The sequence below is a fragment of the Clarias gariepinus genome, chromosome 18, assembly GCF_024256425.1.
Source record: "Clarias gariepinus isolate MV-2021 ecotype Netherlands chromosome 18, CGAR_prim_01v2, whole genome shotgun sequence".
Taxonomy (NCBI): Eukaryota; Metazoa; Chordata; class Actinopteri; order Siluriformes; family Clariidae; genus Clarias; species Clarias gariepinus.
Genome location: NC_071117.1, coordinates 13620084 through 13637255, shown reverse-complemented (window position 1 = coordinate 13637255; position 17172 = coordinate 13620084).

Sequence of the window (17172 nt, the reverse complement as noted above, 5' to 3'; positions counted from 1 at the left end):
AGAACATTTGTTATAATGTTCTGAAACCTGCAGCAGTGGATTGAATTAGAGTGGAAGCCGGTGCAGATCCTTCTTTGATATCAATGGTGAAATATGAATACATGAACTAGGAACAACATGAAAACACAGTAGTCATAACAGATGCAAAGCTGAAAACCCGGAGATTAAATAGAGTATATAGCAGGACATATAAACAAGACTCAAGTGCAACAAGCTCAAACATTTGCACATGATTGCTGTATATACATTTGTTAACTTGTAACATCGAATAAAGTACTGAGTCACATTTTTCTGTGATTTGAATTATGCATATTTTCAGATCCCTATTCCTTCAATTAGCTTAATTTTGATACCAAGTTTATTACTGCACCATGTCCGGTTTCTAAGATATGGCCAATGCAAATTTGTAAACTTGGAGGAAAAATGAAAAAAACAAACATCTCGAACATTTAAATGAAGATTCCATGACACAGAAAGTGGATAGTGTTCATTAAATTGCTTTAAAACAATGTTTATGCTTAAAACGTTCTCAAATCTGTTGAAGGACGAGTTCGGAAATTGAAGATTTGGTACTGCGCATTTGGTACTGCACACTTTATTAGCATAAAACTAACGGCGTTATACCTGACCTGATATGATGAGTCACTTATGACAGCTTACATGGCTTGCAGTGGCTGATGGATGCTGTAGTCTAGTGCTAATTTGATGCTTCCATGACAAACAGCACACTGGATATGCCAGCATTGCATTCCTTGATTCTCCTAAGTTTATGAATCACTATTGGTTGGCAAACCTGTTCTTTTGATTTAGGAGTCAGCTTGTTTGCTTGTTTGCTTGTCAAATTGTGATGCATGTACATGTAAGTGTCAGTTTGACAAAGTTTGATAAATGTACTTTTTTATATGAACATATTAATAACTGGCTAATTATTTATAGCTCACTTAATCACATTAATAAGACATCAATCTACAACCTAACATTATTTTTGGAAGACCTGCTCTTACTGTATGATTGCTTCTTGAAATGTCAACCTGCATACACATACACTTACCATCTGCTTTATTAGGAACACTTACTGTATACACCTACAGTGTATATTAAGGCAAATCTTCAATCAGCCAATTATTTGACAGCATAAATTAATTCTGATAAAGGTCAATTCTTTCGTTAAAAAATCCATATCCACAAGTGTAACCTTAATTTTAACACTACATTCACTGTCCCAGGTAAAAGTTACAAAGTAAAAGGAACAAAGGCAATCCGCTTGGGGTGGGTTATACCACTTGGCACTGCACAGCAAAGATAGATTTTTTGTGACTGTGTATACAGTAAATGAAAGATCGATGACTTGATCATACTAAAAGCGAACATTGTCTGTTTTTCCCTTCATAATATTTGCTAATGAATAACATTCCAGTTCTACATCATTTCATCCCCAAGACATTATGAACAGTATCTCTGGAGGAAGAAGGCATTCATCTAAATTAATACTGTCAAACCACACCACACACCCAGGCCCATGACATCCAATACAATTATCACAAAGTCTCTTGTGTCGCCAATTTCAGCGCCACTTAAGACCTGTCGCCTGGATTTAGCGTCGCTGTGACATTTTACAACATTTTTTGCTGCTGTCAGCGTCTGTTAAAGTGCTACAATTTGCTCATGAAACAACAGGGGGAAATAAACAAGACTTAGGCTTGTGTGTGGTCTTGCACGACGTGTGATGGCTATTTATTTTTGTAGCCCTAACACTTAAGAGCCGCCAGTTCACGTAATAGCCTTGAGAACAGACTGCGGATAAACATGCTTGAATTTTATCATTTAATGTCTACTGTCTACGGACATTGACATTAATACATCGTCTTAGATGGAGATCTACAGTATGAACGGGTCGAGAGAAGAACATGGGGAATGCTCACATGCAGTCATTTGCAGAGTTTCCAGACTAAAGAGTTTGGAAAATAACTGTGTAAAAAAAAAAAAGACCCTAAGGGACCAACTGATGAATCATTTTAGCCCCTCAGCACTGCCTCCCTCAGCATCCACAAACAAACACACATTCATAGACTCCTTCATACCTAGGGGACATTTTAATTTAGTTAAAACCGGATGAATCCGGAGGAAACTCAAGCAGAAATAGGGAAAACGTAGAAAACTCCATGCAGGGAGTGATCTGAGCAAAGGATTGAACAAGGAATACTGGTGCTGTGAGTTGGAAACTAGCAGATGATGAGTCAGGAGAGCAGAATTGGTTGTACTGTTTGGGTGGGAGGGATGAAATTAATCAAGCTGATCTTTGTTGTACTGTATATGAGCTCATATACATGATATAAACCATCATAGCCATACATGCTCATGAAACATCCAAACCTTCCAGATGTGGTGCTCAGACTTAGCTGATATTATAATCTCCACTCTCCTGCTGGGACAACTTTCCACTAGATTTTGGAGTGCGGTGAAGATTAGGGTTCATTCAGCTATCGGAGCATTACTGCAGACACGGATGTTTGGGTAAACAGGTCTGAGGTATCATATAGTTCATCCCAAAGGTGTTCAATGGGATTGAGATCAGAGCCCGTGCAGGCAAACCATGTCTTCATGGGTTTCAAGTTTCCGCAGTTTAACGGGAATTCCAAATGCTAAAGCACACAAGTTTAAACAATTGCACACTTCCAGTTTGGTGGAAAGAACTAACGTGGCGATAATGGTAAACTGTCCACATTCTTCTATCCATATAGTACAGTATATACAGAAGCAGGCAAATATACTGAAGTAAAGCGCTTGCTTCTGAGTGTGTTACTTTGGCCCGTGATACAGCATTAGCATAAAGATTTTTAAAGATTTGGTCTATTGGTCTTAGAAAAAGAGAAAGGCATTTTAGCATATACCTTGCGCGGTTATAGCTGTCTGATGATGGATAAAGCTGGATAGTGGGTAGGAATTTGCCAGCAACCAAATTCGGGGGAAAAAATAAGAGGGGAAATCAAAAAAATAAATGTATTTGTAATACTTGATAGCCATCTTTAGCCTGTTTTCCAGCTGATCAGTGACGTTTTGGAGGATGTAAACTAGTGTAAAATTGTTTTGTCTTAAATGTTAAAGTAATATCTGTGGAGCTTTTATTCACTGCACTGACTGCAGCATCTTTTCATTCACTTCCCTTTAGGTGCTGTAGCTGGACTCTATTCCCTGACCTCCACATCGACCGTGCTCCTCGCCATTGTAATGCAAAGAGAACATTTGTTATAATGTACATTTAGCGCCTGTGAATGATCCTCGATCAATGAGAATATACAGGACAGACAGGAAGGGAGACAGAGGGAGAGTGAAACATGCTATCTGATTCTTAAGTGCCTGATAAATGGGCAATACAAGCAACAGAGTGACTAATAGAGAGAGATGTGTGTATGTGTGTACGCAAACGTACCTTGCACTGCACGAGTACAAATCTTTACAGACTTGATCACAGCACAAGTCCGATCGATACCCCTCTACTGAATGCGAATGACACGTGTGCACCTAAAGCCTTCGTACATCCCTACAGTGTGTGAGGGATAAAAGAGCGTTCAAATGTAAGCTATGACGTTATAAATCTTTTTCCTTTTTTTTATACTCCAATAAACATGAAACAGAAGAGTTAATATAAAATGCATTTTCAATCCATCACACCTTAAGCTGTTTTAAATTCATGGAATGGGTCATATAAATGACCTTTTCTAATCAAAAACCTGATCTTGGATCAGTTTTCACATTTCAGACCATGACAGCTACAGCCACATAAACAGAAGGGATCTGATCCCGAACCAGCGTTCCCGCTTGATAAATATGATAATCTTGATAAATATGAGTCCATGGTAATTTAATTCTCCTTGCCATGCGCACACCTCGTCTGATGGATTAATCGTGCCATTTTCACAAAGGTCCTTCAGGGGAGGATGGAATTTGCCGCGGTCACTGATGCTCAGTGCCATAACTCACCTCTGCTGAAACGTCAGCGCTGTATCATCCCGACAGGATGGATGTGAGTTTTGGCATGGTCTGATTTAAATGTGTCCTTCACTGGATTGAAAAGCATGTATTTCTCCCCACAAATGATGTGGTATTGTGAAACTCAACGAAAAAAGCACAACTGTGGAGGTAATAGTAGTAGTGTGGACTGATTTTAATCAAGTTGAACATATCATTTGTATATTCACTCCCTGCTCCATATATGTACAGTATAGAAGCAAATCAATATGTAATAGATACAATCCTTGGAGTCATTTTAACTCGAGTCTGTATGCAATGTAATGATCATGCAACATGTAAATCATCAAGTTAAAAAAAAAGGAATCTGCATAAATTATTTTTATCATATGCATATGAATTATTATACGTAGTATATAACATAATACAAATATTATATTACACAAATTACAATCAGAATTGCCATGAGATGGATTCAGACTGAAGTAAACATTACCCATTACATAGTTATTAATTTAGCAAATACTTACATTTATTTTACATATACTCTGTGCATTTCCATTAAATATATTAAACAAACCACATCAAGTTATATTTATATACCAATTATCTTTTTTTTTTTTTTTTTTTACTAATAATTTTATATGTTATTACTTGAGGTACTTTCTATGTTTACATTTTAACATTATTATTTAAAATGTTTTCATTTATTATATATTATTTAATATACACACTACTGTGCAAAAGTCTTCAGTTATTTTCCCCCAAATTAAATTCAATTAAATTAACTTATAAAAATGGCAAACAAATGTTTTATTGTGAAAGGCTGCATAGTGCTTAAAGTTACAATTTAAAAATTGGTTGTTTATGTAACAACTTTGGCAGCAACCTCTTTTCCCCTCTCATCAGTTTGAACCACTCAGCATTCAGCATCATCAGTCTGTCTCAATGGAAGCAAAATACGAAGAAATGAGAGGTGGCCCAAAAAATTAGGAGTGACTCAAAAAATGAGAGTTGACTCAAGACTTTTGCACAGAACTGTGTGTGTTTATGGATATGATCTAATCTGGGTGTTAAAATAAAAGAAGTAAGTGTGGTTTTGTATAGATGAAAAATCTGTACATGTTGATTACTTCCAACTAAAAAGGAAACAAAAATTTACATTCTATATTTAAACCTACATATTCACATTAAACATTCCTAAGCACATGGAAGCCAAGTCATTTATTAGCCTTCAATGCAACGATATAAACCTTTTGTGAACCTTAAACAAAGATCTTACCATACCCTTAGATCCTTAAATTAATTTACACAATTAAATTTGAATTATGACTGTGTAAAGCACATATTATACAGTATATGACAGGGTACAAAAGTGTAAAGCCTGCCTTAATGAAAATGTGTGACTTAGGTTATGAAGGCTAATAAAAATTGTTTATGACAGAAGGATACAATAATACACACACATACACACTGGACAGTGGGCAGAGCTATATTTCTGAAAATTTAAGGTTTCTCTAGGAAACAGTTATGAAGTATATTGCTTTGTGTTGGTCACACTGTGAGGAAGGTACATATTTATTTATTTATTTATATTTTGTCAAGTACTGTCAATAATCAGAGCAGTTAGCAGTGAGAACAGAATTGAATTATATTTCTGCTTATATTTAAATACAGTACTTAAGAAAATTAAGAAAAGGAGTCATAAGACTTGTGCTGGATCTTAATGCACTTTGTCCTGAACACCGTTCCCTCCTCTGGTTAAAGTCAAAGAGAGACATGAGTGCTATAACGATGAGCTCTATGTAAGGGACACTCCTTTATTAACACTACATTAACTCCTGGTTTTCATCCCTGATCACCTGAACAAGTGTTTTGCTTTTCTTTTTTTAATATCTGGCCCAAATTAATCTTAGTGACAGAAGGTGGCTGATTTGCATTCAGTAACAGTCAACTCCAGAAATCAAGTTCATTTCCAATCAAAATTGGTTAATTACGCATGGAAAGATGGAATTCCCGAGAGGGACAGGCAAATGATCTCTTACTCACACTGTCACACTCTCACTACTGACTGAAAGTCTCATCATACATCATGACATTTGTTCATTTACTACTGCTCACTTATGTGCTAATGTACTAACGCTAATATGAAGTACAATTCGTGAACTGATGGCAGCTATTGTTATTTCTTCTTTCTAATCCATGCTTCATATAAAACCTCCAAACTTGCCACAAACTTTCTCTTTGAAGGAGGATAATGAAGGAAGGAGAAACAGAAGGACAAAAAAGAAACAAGGAGAAAAAAGACAAAAAAAACCCCTAAAATAAATAAAATGTAAAAAAAAAAATAAAAATAAAAATAAAAGAGTTATGACCAGAAGCAAAACCAATACAATTTGGCAGTAAAACTGAATTAAATACATGGGAATAATAATAATTTTTAAAAAGTGAGTAAAAAGTGTTAAGTAAAAAGAAACATGGCGAGCTAGCTTGCTGCTTAAGCTAAGTAGGGAATTAGCATAAGCTTGCTACATACTGTACAGTGTAGGTTAAAAGTCAGGTTTTAAAAAAGTGTAGTTGATTATAACCATTAGGACAAGTACAAATCTGACTGATGTAAATGTAAAGACACTCTTGAGCATCCACCATGTTAGTCAAAAACTTTAGAAATTATAGAACAATCCTTGCCTTAAATCTGGCCAAAATTCAACTTTTGAAGCAAACAGTAATTAAGGAGCAACCTTTCATTTGGAACAAAGTGTAAAGGCGCATCGTGTTAGCTAGCTTAAGGAGCTTCTCAAACTAATGCTAAACACGAACCACATTACAACATAAACCCAAACTTACTACTCTACTACGATTTATTTCCACCTATTCGCTCCTTACAAAAGAAAAACATAACAACTCCTGCGACCTCGGTGGTGGTGTGATTTTTTATACTTTGGTTCAGGGGCAGAGAGAGGTCGAGGGCTATTTGCTAATGCTTAACAGCATGCTGATTTTGATGGATCTGCTCCATAAGTACCGGACTTGCTCTCAGGTGCTCTCTCTCTCGCATGCGGGTTCTTCACAGATCATAGAGCATCTTCCCTCTATCGCTCTTTCTCATTTCTGTTAACACACTTTCTCTCTCTCTCTCTCTCTCTCTCACACACACACACACACACGCACATGCGCACACACACACACACTCATACACGCACACACACCTGAGCCCCCTAGTGCGTTCACTCCACGTAACATCCATCATGTACAAACTAGAAAGCTCCTTCAGCTGGCAAATAACCTTCATTCAAGGAGTGAAGTGGACGTGAATAAAGACTTCCGCGCAGTCACTTGGGGGAGTAGATGTAGCAAGAGCCACAGGGAAAGATGACACTGATCCATATTCAAATCTTAACCTTTAAAGTAATAACACATTAGTATGAAGGAGCAGCATGTCATCTTTACCACAGTTTGAAGGTGTAAAAGCACTGCTCTGTTTGTGGGGCAATCATTTTTAGTCCGCATGTTTTTCAAGGTAAACTAACATACTGACTGTTTTTTAATTGGGTATCTTCTTATATAAAACGATTGGAAAAGAAAAAAGCTAGCTAGCTTCATAATTCTAATTTAAAGTCTGATTGTTCCGTAATGGCTCGCAACTAATGAACTTGGGATTTCATTTTCTATCTTATTTTTCCATCTGCTACAGCTTTAGACAGATTTCTTTACCCTACTTGAGAATAAACGGGGGCTGGTTCACAAACTTGGCCATTTAAGCAAGCATTCTTTGATAGCTACAGTAGAAACCTTCATAATTAATTGTGACAGCCTGATTGTCCTTAAAAAGGAAAAAAAAATATTAATTATGAACTTTTCATTGTTTGTTTTAACACAACTTTTGACTTTCTTTACCCACACGAGGGTAGATCCTGAAGTAGCAGCAGCTATTGTTCTTTGAACAATATCCCTTTTTTCAGTAAAAGATTTTTACTATACCTTTTTAAATAGTATTCTAACAACCTAGCCATATAAGCTACCATTCTTGACAGAAATTGCTATTGATATATTGTTGTCACTAACAATGCCTGGCTATTTGGGCTTATTCTTCATGTTCCCAAAGCCCTACGGAAACCAGATTTATATGACATGTAATGGGAGCACGACTAAGGGGCCCATGTTCCCAGACTCCGGTCCTATGTTCCTATGTTCCCCTGGTCTACAGTATATAGCACATAATGGAAACCTGAAAAAGATGCTCGCAGCTCTATTTGTTTGATTTAATTATTTCTCATGACCGCCAAAACCACATATTAATTTATGTAACAAAATACATTTCAGTTTTGTTTAAAAAGTTTCAAGGCTTGCTCCTATAAAAATAACTGGATTATATTCAGGAAAAAATGTATTATTTTTTAAACGGGCCGCATTTGTCGCAAGCTGAATTAAGAGAGTTAATGTGTGTTAACAGACCCCCCTCTTTCCCCATTTATAGACCTTATATGTGGACACATTGATAGCTAGATAGCTTCTTCTCTCTTTTTTTTTTTTTTTTTTTAAACCATAAGCGAAGTTAATGGAATTGAATTTTCTAAAACAGTGACTTGGTTTTATTTCAGTGACACACAGTCACACTTTTTGGGTTTCTTTATCTGAGGATAGATCCCTTAATTAGCATTAACTCATGGCAGCATTTCTGTTGCTGAACACAACCATACTATTACACATTAAATATCATATCTAGCTAGCTAACGGACACATAAGACAAATGTTTGCTTTATTCTTTTATACACATTAAGCCTTTTTTTTTTAGACATTTTCCAATTATGGTAATAATTTTTAATTTAATTTTTATGTTACACAATGGTAACCCGAGTAAATACAAAATCCAGTTTTAAAATAATTTCCTTAAATAAAAAAGAAAAAGCTGTCCAAAAGTGACTGGTTCTATGTGTAAAAGTAATTGCCCCTAAACCTAATAACTGGTTGTGCCACGCTTAGCCTCAACAACTGCAATCAAGCATTTGTGATAACTCTTTCACATTGTTTTAATTCAGCCACAACGAAGGGTTTTCTTGTTACCCCATCTCAATCGGATTTAAGACTTTGACTAGGGCACACTAAAACATCCTTTTTTAGCCATTCAGAGATGAACTTGCTGGTTTGTTTCGGATTGTTGTCCTGCTGCATAACTCAAGTGCGCAAGAGCTTGAGGTCACAAACTAATGGTTGGACATTCTCCTTCAGGATATTCTGTGTGCAGAATTCATGGTTTCATCAATTATGGCAAGTTGACCAGGTTCTAAAGCTGTAACAATGCCCCAGGCCATTACACATCCACCACCATGTTTTACTGTTGGTATGATGTTTTTTTTATGAAACAATAGTTTTATGCCAAAAGCATAACACACACCTTCCAAAAAAGTTTCGTTTAGTTTTATCAATCCAAAAGTCTTTGTCATATTCAAGATTTTTGTTGGCAAATGTGAGACAAGCCTTTGTGTTCTTTTTGGTCAGCAGTGACTTTCGCCTTAGAACTCTCCCTTATGTGCCATTTATATCTAGTCTCTTTCTTATTGTTGAACCATGAACACTGACATTAACTGAGCCACGTGAAGCATGCAGTTCTGTAGATGTTGTTTTGGGTTCTTTTATAATCTCCTAGATGAGTTGTAGCTGTGCTGTTTGAGTAATTCTGTTGGCCGGCCACTACTGGGAGGGTTCACCACTGTTCCAAGTTTTCTCCATTTGTGGATAATGGCTCTCACTGTGGTTCACTGACGTTCAAGGCTTTGCAACCCTTTCCAGAGTGATACGTGTCAATCACTTTGTTTCTTATTTGTTATTTCTTTAGATCGTGGAACTATGTGTTGCTTTCTCAGACAGGTTCTATTTGAGGGGTTTCTTGATTTAACAGATCTGTCAGTAATCAGGCCAAGTGAAATTACCTTAGGTTTCTAAAACATATAAAAAATGGTTAAGTACAGTACATTCCTGATTTAGCAGAGGGGACAATTACTATGTTTGAGGAGCTTTTTAAATAAAATTAATCATTATTTAAAAGCTGCATTTTGTATTTACTTGGAATATCTTTGTGAAATATTAAAATGTATTTGATGACCACAATCATGCAAGTGTAAAAAATATGCAAAAAAAAAAAAAGCAGCAAAGGGCAAATACTTTTTCGCAGCACTGTACTGTATAAAAACAGGTTTTCCCCCTCCACTAACCTTAAGCATTGCCACTGAAAAGCATTTGGCTAAACCCCCGTTGTGTCTCCACTTTATATTAGGCTTCCTTTTTTTTTCTTTCGAGGCCAAAGTTGGGTTTGACTTTGATGTTCCAGTGGAGCCCCTTTGAACAATTTAACCAGTTCACCAAGCATTTTTGAAAGCAGGATATAAAAATAAGGCCTGGCTTGGAAATCTACAGTAGGTGCCTCTTTATTTATCTTGCAACAAATTCAGATTATGAATGCCATAACTCATCTCATCCAAGATGGTTGAAGTGTTGGAATGAGAACTAAAAACCTCTTGAATCCTATCATGGCTGTATGAATCAAAGCGAAGAGCATGAGGCCTGTCAACATAACCGCTCACCACTGACACACAGCCTTGGGGAGAGTCATTTTATAAGGTGGAGCTGCCATCAAAGGAAATTGAGCTTTGGGAAAAGTGCCTAGTTAGGGGAAAGATATGAAGCTGGCTTTTCCTGAAAATGGAGGCCAGGGAAGTAGTCTAATGTATGATATTTTGGTTTGATATTTTGTCATGCCTGACTAAGACACTTATCTCAGATCAGCATACTGAAAACAAGCTGTAATTTTATTAATGAGAAGGGAAACGGTATGTGTCTGCTTGTACTTGGACTTCTATTACTGCAAGAAGCTTTTCCATAAATTAATAAAGTTGTTAGATAGCTCATTGTTTAACACTGTAGATAGATAGATAGATAGATAGATAGATAGATAGATAGATAGATAGATAGATAGATAGATAGACAGACAGACAGATAGATAGATTCCTAGGCAGTACAATTAGGTAGCTACTTGGGAAGACACTAGAGTAGAAGGGTAGTAGGGTTTGAAGCAAAAACACCAAAAAAATAAAGATGAGAGTTAAATAATTGGCTGAACGGACCAATATTGGCAGTAACGACATCAAAACTCACAATCTTCCAACCAATAATCTATACCACGGATGCTGTCTTAAAAAAAACACAGAGGTACATCAACCCCACTCTCCCTGTAGACTACACTTTTGTGCAAACATGGCCTGATTGAGAATGACAGGGTGCTTCCGGTGCTGTCAACTACAATGTCTGACCAATCTAAGCATGCTGTGGGCGGTGTTTGCCTGATCAGATTGATGGAGCACAAACATTAGTCTATCCACACTCATCCACCCTTAGACGAATAGCAACACATTCAATGTTAGATCTGTGCCGAGTCCCTTGGGAGAAACAGGGGGTCAGTCAGTCATCGCATCTAAATGAGTGCAATAGAGACCTCATCATGGTGAGCCTCCTTGAAGCTGGTGAAGCCATATCTCCTCACTGTATCATTGCTAATGGGAATGGATTATGCGCGTGCGGGGGTGCGAGACGTGGTTTAGCGACCTTCAGAACACTTAATTGAAACAAGTATCGAGGCCTGGCTGAGCCGTAATCAACAAAAACCATGAGCTCATTAATCATTATAAATAGTGCTGTCGCGAAGGCGAGCAGCAGCATCATCAGCTTCTTTTGTTTGTCTTCTAGCAAAGAGCGAGACTGGGCCAGGCGCGGGTTAATGGGAGCGAAGCACCATTCCAGTGGCGACACTGATGAAAATGGGCGCGCAGGTGACAGCGCTCTATAAGGCTGATCATTAGGAAGTAATGGGGATTGATGCACTACGGATTGAGTTGGAAACAGGGCCGACATCCAGGAAGAGTTCAAGTTGGAGCAGGACAGCTGTGATGTAAAGCTTAATCTCAGACGCCACAGAATGAGAAACCTGTGCCTTGCTTGTTTTTCTGGTACTTAATCACCAGAGTGTCACTTTCAGTGGCATGGTGCACCGTTATGGCCTATTACTGTGGATTAATTTCCTAGAACAGACTTTGTAGTAGTAGTGACAATAAAGGTTATGGGCCAAGCTGCTCAATTCCCATCCTATCTGTTCACAATCCGGTACAATGTGATTAGTTATAATGAGAATGCATACATGTATAGAATACAGCACTGTCTATACTGAACGCCACTAGGGGTACTACAGAGTACATATATCGATCAGTCACAACACTAACACCACTGCCAGGTGAATTAAATAACATTGATTATTAATTAGATACGACAGAATCATGGGCACCCAAAGTTCATTTATGCGTGTGGGGGACCAAAAGCCAGCATGTCTTGTCTGATGCCACAGAATAGCCAATGTAGCAGAAATTGAGGAAAATATTAATACTGGATATGATAGCAAGGAATCAGAAGCCCTCCAAATTCTCCAGATCTCAATCCTGTTGAGCATCCATGGAATGCACTGGAGAAACAAGGCTGATCAAAACCACAGCACCCAAACTATTCTACTACTAATACTAATAGTATTCTTACTATTATAGCCAATCCTGTGCATAGCTGTTTTAAACAGAATAATGTGACTTTAAAGCACTTTTACTGCAAAATCACTTCATGTCCATTGTTGAGAAAACTTCAGGTGAAAAATTAACAAAGGCCAACTCGAGCTGAATTGCCAAGAGCCAGTGCCTAAAATAAACAGGAACTATTACAAGGCATTTATCTCACGTTGCAAGATTTTGGAACTAGATTTGGAAATAAATCCCAAATGCATCTTTTTTCTTTTTTTGTCCTGGTACGTTATGTTCTCAGGCGAATGACGCTCTAAGCTAATATTAGTGAAACAGAACCAAAATATCAGCAAAGATAAAAACAAGTCTTGGGATATGGGCTGGACTCAGACATACAGGTGGGCATCTCTAAAATGTAGATGACAAGAAAATATTAATCATCAAACTTAAATGATAAATAATATCTGAGGAAATCGAACGAAATGTAAACTCTGGAAGTGTTCTCTGGAAAATACCATAGTATCCAATCCAATCCTACCATATTCTAAACTTTAAGACCCTCTTACAAAAATACAGTTTTTTTCTTTTTTTTACATTTATTTATTTTTTATACTGTATTTCCAATTAATTTCAACGCTCACTTAGGGTCAATCAGTAACCGCAAATTAAAGAAATCTGTGTTTCATCAAATTAATCAACTGATTTTATTTTACTGCTTGTAATGATTAGGTAGATGCCCTTATCGTATGCTCTACACTGTCTCTTTATAAGGTCAGAAATAAAATCTCCTCTGCATAAAAGGTCAATAATGCCCATGAAATCCACGGAACAAAAATAAATCCATTCAAAATGGGTCTATTCATTTGTAGCGACCTTTATTTTGCATCCACAATGTAAAAATGCAGACCTTAAGGTCAAACAGATATCTAACTGGGTTTATTAGGGCTTGACACAAAATAAATAACAAACTCCTGAGTTAATCTGCATTATTACAATAATTAGTATTTTACATTTTAAACATCCAATTAACCTTGTACAAGGATTTCATTTTTAAATCAAATTCATCAACTTTAGATTAATACCAGATGTTTTCCACCTACCTGGGAAACGAGCCACCCTGTTGCTTCGCACGGAAGGGTAAAAGATGAAATTATTAACTTTATGGAGAAACTATTAATCATTACATTGACGAACACACAACGATGCAATATAATTACAAACATTGTATTAAGTGAAACAGAACACAGGGGAATTTACATAAACATTTGCTAAAGGTTTATGCATTATTAAAAGGCCCTGACATTGTTTTTCATTTAACTGCTTGACTAATTAAAGCAATTAATACATGCATTAGTGTTTAGGTATATGATAATTAGCCATTATCATGAGTGTTTTTTGGCTGCGTCGCAATTTTAGCACTCTGTGTATTTCTCATCCGGTTTGACCCAGATTCCTGACTGACTTTTAACTTTGAATATTTCTGCAGGTTAAAAGCATTATTTATTTTTTATCAGCATCAAGTTCGGCCTGACCTTAACGTCCTCCTGGTTATAGAGTAACAGATATTACACGCTTTTAGCACGTGAAGTGATGTTAGTGACAATGAGATAGGTCTTCCTCTAGTTCACAATCATTTCCTGTAGACCTCTTCAATAGCTAGTACTCAGGAAGAGAGCCATCTAGCTGAATTACCACCCACAATCTTATTATATAAAGACACGTCCAGCATGACAATAAACACTAAGTGTTAATGAAATACTAGGGATTGCCCTGTATGGTGTTATTGTCTTTACAATGATCTATTGGGGGGAAGAAATTCAATGGTTTTCAAAACACATGGAAATATAACAGAAATGTATAATGTTTTAAAAAATTCTGAAAATAACAGATGACATTGTTTAGAGAACTGCACTAAAAGATCAAAGACATTTAGGTGATATATGAATTCAAAGGCTCATAGTAATGTTTAAAGCTTTTTAAGTTATTTGAAATCCTCTTAAAATTTGCTTTCAAATAATTCAGGACTTTTTAGTTGAATCAAACTTTCTGACACAATAAATAAATTGACTATTAACAATTTTATAGACTTTCTCGCTTTTCATGAACAGCAACTGGTCTGTTACAGAAATTCTAATATTGCAGTTCATTGACTGCTTTTCCTATGACAAGTTTTCCTGTTTGTCATTTGAATTACTCTGAGATTTTTAATCACAATATAAATCTGAAGTAAATAAAATTATTTTAATTCTTTTTTTTATTATTATAAAATTTTGGTCTATTGCAGATTGGTGGAAATGATAAAAATTGCTACTCTGGTTCCCCTTTTGTCAGTAGAGTTTGTGGACCGGGAAAAAATTATTAAAACTGAATACACCATTTACTGCATTTTTTCCACATCTTCACTGACAGATTTATATACCGTATATATATATATATATATATATATATATATATATATATATATAAAATTCAAATTTTTTCAAATTCAAATTTTATTTGTCACATACACAGTCATACACAGTACGAAATAGTGAAATGCTTAATATGCTTAATATGCTTTATATATAGCATATATATATATATATATATATATATATATATATATATAACGCATAGGCCTATATATATATATATAAAATATAAATAGTGTTGGCTAAAAATATTGAAACAGAAGTCAAAATCAATGTTATAATGAATTAAATTTGTTACTTTGTTACTTTATGCAGTGAAATTGGTCTACAACAATCAATATTAGGTAGGAAATCCTTTATTTTTCAAAATCCACCTGGGCATAAAGTCAAAAATATGCCTGCAACACTCTACTACTGAGTACTCGCTCAATCTAGAAAATCCTGTACAGAAATTTGCAAAATTTCACTTGAGAATTCCCTAGTTTGAGCTATTTTTGTGCAGAGGACGTCACCCCGATTTCAGCAAGTCAAAGTCTCACCACATATTTGTTCCATCCATTAAATAAACCAGCGGATTCTAATTAGCACAACTCTTCAGCCAGATAGACGAGAGCTAATTAGTGACATCACCTGTTTTGTGCACAGGGAGAATTATAATACACGGCACACACATATACAAATTTCTACTGATCCCAAATGTATTTAATCTGTTAGTTTCTTTTATTTTACACTGAAGCCATAGGTTAAAGGTAGCTAAAAAAGAAATACAATCTCTGTAAATACAATCACCTTAAAGGCAGATACTACCCTATTAATAACAAACAAACAAACAAAAAAAAGGTTTTCTTTGGAGAAAGTGATTCTGCAAGACCCTACATCAGATAAAAGAGGGTTTCTCTTTAAGAACGTATTCCCTTTTAATGATTCAGATTTCATAATCATCCTAGGAACCCTTGAAGAACCTTTTTTCTCAAGTGGACCATACTTGATCAGTCTAAGAGCCACAGATTGTCTGTTATCTTTTGTACACTTTTCTGGCCAGAAGCTTCATGACGAACCAGGATGCAATCAGATTGTCTCTCTTGCAGTTTTCATTGGAAAATCAAATTAATTTATTAAAGAGATTTGTTTACAGGAAGAGATTAGTGGTTTGTTATCTACCATGTCTGTCAAATTGGTTCTTTCTTCGAAAGTCAGTTTTTTTTTTTAAAGCGGATATTCCAGATTCACAATTGAATTCCAAAGATCTGGCCTAAAAACCTGGTCTACCATCAAATAATTTGTGCACGGTGTACTAATACTTCATTAAAACCATCCATAAATGAAACACTTCCTTTGATTTAACAAACAGATACAAATTCAATGCGTGTAAAGCACGACGAAGAGCTTCATGCCAGGGAGCTACTTCATACTAACAAGCCACTCGAGCTGCAGGTTCATAAAACCGTCCCATACATTAACTCCGTAAACAAAGCACTACAGTGACGAATGCTTGGCTTTCGCTTGGTGTAATTAAATCATCACATTTAATCAGAGGACATACTCCAGGAGAGCTCTCTCTCCGAATAGAGAGGCCATGTCTCCATACGGCCAAGGCGATTAAAGACGCATCAGCTAAATGAGTTCTCCATCGCCATGGGGGACCTTCTGTCTGCAGGAGCCAAGGACACAAGCACCTCTCACAACTCCAGCCCTGCTGGACACTAATGAGCACGGCACTGACTAGAAGTTTTCTCTCATGCTGATCGATTAGCATTTTCTGCTAAACCAAGCCCTAACAGCCGGCTGTTTTAGGGAAAAACGTACAGGCAGAGATGACATACAATTATATTACAAACGAAAAAAAAAAAAAAAAAACGGTTGCATCAGTTGCATGAAAGGTGCAAGAGTTCAATGGATCAGGATTGTAGAGTTTACAGATTGTACATTTTAGCAGCAGTTATGTTAGTTATTATGCAATATAAACCTTGTTCCCGAAAAACATCAGTGAGTACAAATGCCCCTCATGTCTTCTTCATATAAATATATTTTATATATTATACTTATTGTATTTATATATTATATATATATACACACTATAGATCCACAATGTCTTATGTATAATGGATACACCAAATAAAGTCATATAAAAAAACAATGACTTTGAAGTGGTGATGCTTTTTGTCAGAACTTTATCATTTTTGTCAGTGTCAAAGCTGTAACTTTAAATGTCCAGAGAAACTATTATGACGAGCTGTATT